Consider the following 4157-nt stretch of genomic DNA (forward strand, 5'->3'; position numbering starts at 1 on the left):
ACAGCAGGTGTGTGCGGAGTGGGTCCTGTGGCGTTCTTTGCGATTTTAATTTGTGATGGGGAATAGTGTAGATGCGTAGACGTGGCGAGAGCACGCGTCTTCAGGTTCAGACGCCGCGTGAAGATGTGAAATAAAAATGCCTTCGCTTGCCACTGCAACTGTAAACAGAAACACCAACCAAACCCCATTTTCTAGAGGCTTTTTTATTTTTCGTTGCGAAACGGGTGAATTCGAAAAGCGGAAATAGCTTGGCACATACATACACACTTCTACACACATACATACATACACATCGCACATGCATACACATCGTATACACACTTCTAGCTTTCCTCCGAAACAGTAATGATAATTTCCTCAATAGTTTTATTAATATGAGTAGGAATGTTAAAAAAAATAAGAAACTTGAGTATGTACGTGTGAACATAACAAAATAAAAGAGACCCTCCATATATGAAATACACACGGAAACATTTATTTTCCCAGAGCAATCGTAAGTGTAAACACAGCTAGCGCACTCCCTGCACGCGAATACCGCGTCAGCCGGGGCGGCGTGCCGCCACCGTCTCGGACACTCGACGCACCCACGCCGTTTACCCCGGTATCATGGGTAAATCCGAACACTCCTTCTATCATTGAATTTATTGTCGAACTCACCCCGCAGGGGGTGAGTGGGCCGATCCCGGAGGTAGTGCAATACCGGGCCAACCCGTGGCGGAGGTGAAGCAAGCTTCAAGCACTCCGCCGCATCACAAAAATAAGTTTAATATCTTGGATCCAAATAGGATCCGTATCAGATATTAAGCTGATAAGAACAGATACTACATCAAAGAGAAGTTTATTCACTTCCAACTGAGTAAACAATCACATCATTATACGTACACAATACGCAGCCATATTTTGGCCGGATACAGTTCAAAAGGGGCGTAAATAAATACACATTCATTGACGTAAGAGACAAAACGCTTGATGAACTATATACACTATGTACAAACTTGCTATGCGCACATGCTTCTGTACGCCTGAATAAGCACTACACACACCACATATATACATGAATGGAACACACTAAGATATTTACATATTTACAGCGTTGCTTTCCCTTAGCTCTTGTAACAAAGAATTGAGGAAGAAAAGGAGGGGGGGGGGGGGTTAATGGCTTATCAGGGGGGCGTGAAGCTTGCCCTCTCTTACAAAAAAGAATTTGGTATGCCAGCGTCGGAGGAAGCACTCCTCGCCGCTGGCCTCGAGTTCGCCCGATAGGTGAGCCCATAACAGCCGCCTTATGCGCGAGACGGTCGGGAACGCGGCTCGCACAGGCTTCCTGCGCGCCTCTGCTAATGAGCGCCTTTGCCAGATAGCCAGCAATGTGTAAACAAGCACCAGTTGGGCAAAGGCACCCTTGTTGCGCTTGTGGTAAGGAGGGGGCCGGATACCAAAGGAATGGGCTACCATCCGCCACACGGGTTTCACCGAGATACACTGAAAAAGCGCGTGATCCTGCGTTTCCACTGCGCGGCAGTTAGGGCAGCGTGCATCTGGGACAATTCCAAATTTGTTGAGGCGTTCTCTGGTGGGGAGCACAGCCCAGGCCTTTTTCACCAGAAAGTCGTGTGCATCACGGGGGGTGCCGCAGCGAAGCGAGTTCAGTTCGCGCCTCGCGCGCTCAGCGCGTTTCCGGTCCGAGTCGCTCAACTGTTCCAGCGTGATAGCTTCGACGATGCGCGCTGGCGGGTCCTCGTCCACGTCGCCGTCAGGCACTTCTTTTTGCAACATGCGCCACGTCGCAGATGCCGTTTTATAGAAGGGCGCAGGCTCCTCCGCAAAGGGTCCGGTGTGACGGCCTGCATCCAACCAGTCATGCCTCACTCCGCTCCAGTACAGTAGTAAGTTGCGACCCAAGTAATCGCTCGCGCGCACGAGCATGCGGGCGGTTTTCAGGGCCAGGACCCTACTTACGGTCAGAACATGCGGGAGACCGAGACCCCCTTCAGACGTTGCCAGTTGCAGCATGTTTTGTTTCACCGGTGGCGGTTTCCCGTCCCACATGTATGCGTTTATGAGCTTAGACAGCTGGCTTACTGCTCTTGCGGGCATCACCGCCACTCGGCTCGCATGCGAGGCTAGGGCGCAAATGCTTGTCTTGACCGCTACGGCTTTCTCTCTAAGCGTCAGGCCTCGCAGGTCTGCGCGCTCTGACACTTGTTCAGCCCTTTCGAGGACTCGGGACCACGTCGAGGCCGCAACTCCTTCACAGGAAAAGTATATACCAAGGACCTTCACTGTGCTCACCGCCTCGTAGTTGCCGATCGCGTGCGCCGGGAAATGGCCGAATAGGAGTGCCTTGCACTTTCCCTCGTTCAACTGCGCTCCTGATGCGAGGGCGTAGGATGCAAAGACCTGGCGAAAACGGTCGAGGCTACTAGGGTCCCTGACAAAAAGGGAGATGTCGTCGGCGTACGCGAGCACTTTCAAGTCCGCTGATCCTGTGAGGGGGAGGCCTCGGATGTGCGCATCGCTGGCAAGAGACGAGAGTAGCGGCTCTATCGAGAGTACAAAGAGGGTCGGGCCGAGTGGGCACCCCTGCCTTATCCCTCTTGTGTATTGGAAGGTAGCTGTCGTGGAGCCATTTACCACTACGTGGCATCTGAGATCAGAGTACAGGAGCTCGATCACTTGTACAAAACCTGGCGGGAGGCCGAACTCTCGAAGCGTTTCGAACAGGTAAGTGTGCCTAACTCTGTCGAAAGCTTTTGCTTGATCGAGGGAAAGAAAGGCTCCCGTGACTCTTTTCTCAGATGCGTATTGAAAGACGTCTCTTGTGACAGTCAGATTGGCAAACATTGACCTGCCCGGGACTGCGCAGGCCTGATGCGGACCAATGATGTCTGGCAAAAAGGACTTAAGCCGACTGTTTAGAATTGAAGCGACGATCTTATAATCGACGTTGAGCAGCGTGATTGGACGCCACGACGACGGCGTGTTCCGCGGTGCACCCTCTTTCAGAATAAGGACTACGCGCCCCATGCCAAAAGAGGCAGGTTTCGCGTGTCCTTCAAGGACCGTGTTGACGACTGCCAGGAGCGGTTCCTTCAGGGTCTCAAAAAAAGTGGCATAGAAGCCCGCGGTGAGGCCGTCCGCGCCGGGGGCCGAGTTCGGTGGCATTTGCTCGATCGCGGCCCTCAACTCCTCTAACGTGGCTGCGCCACACATGGTCGAGCCCTGATCTTCTTCCAGGCACTTTAGGGATTTGTACAACTCCGACAGGCACGCTGGCACCGAGAGGGTCGTCGTGGGGTCCGGCTCGCGGAACGCTGACTCAAAGTGCTGCAAGAAAGTCGCCTCGATCTCGGTCGGGTCCTTCGTGAGCGTACCGTCGGGGCGCATGACTTCCACTATGCGTACCGAGCCGTTTCCGCGTACTTCGCGCGGGGCGGCCTCTGACTGTTCATCGGAGGCGGCCCGAGTCGCACATCTTTCGCCGTTAGCCGCCCGAAGTAGTCTTTCGTACTGCACCTTAAGGGAGGAGAGGTAATCTCGTGTACAGGTGGTGAGGATGTCCGCACTCTGAATGATACGCATTCTGCGCAGTATCTCATTCATCTCGGACGTCATGCGCTTTCTTCTTTCACTACCTTCTTCTTGGAGAAGAGCCTTCCATGCCGCCTTGAGGTCGTCCCAGGTAGTCGGTGTTATGCGGGAGGTCGCTCTGATCGAGGCCTCTATGCGTGCCTGGATCTGTGGAACGGACACTGGATCCTTCAGTAGTGCCGAATCCAGGCGCCACGACATATCATTCGATTTGGGGCCAGGCTTTGCACGGACTGTGGTTAACAGTGGCGCGTGGTCAGAGAGACGAGTCAAAGCAGATGGTAGCGGGAGCACCTCACACGCTGCTAGGGAGGGCAGTAGGAACTCTGGTAAGTAGGCACGGTCGAGCCGGCTAGCGGTGGCCTTTGACACTCGGGTGGGGCCGAAATCGTCGTCGTGGAGGACGACCCATGCGTCGGAAAGTCGCAGGCAGCGGAGCACCCTGATGAGTTCTTTTGCGTGGTAGGCTGAGCCACCGCGACCCGGTCCCCGGATATCCCTCGTAGCGTCTACCACACAGTTGAAGTCTCCCAGGACCACATGCGGGAGGGGGGCTAGCAGGAACT

At 54.1% G+C, this 4157-nt stretch overlaps 1 pseudogene; it reads right to left on the reverse strand.

The window, feature by feature from the left end:
- Positions 1 to 666: 666 nt before the first annotated feature.
- LOC142791336 (U2 spliceosomal RNA) lies at positions 667 to 841 on the reverse strand (annotated as a pseudogene).
- Between the last annotated feature and the right edge of the window lie 3316 nt (positions 842 to 4157).

The sequence above is a fragment of the Rhipicephalus microplus genome, unplaced genomic scaffold (genome assembly GCF_043290135.1).
Source record: "Rhipicephalus microplus isolate Deutch F79 unplaced genomic scaffold, USDA_Rmic scaffold_165, whole genome shotgun sequence".
In the NCBI taxonomy this organism is placed as follows: Eukaryota; Metazoa; Arthropoda; class Arachnida; order Ixodida; family Ixodidae; genus Rhipicephalus; species Rhipicephalus microplus.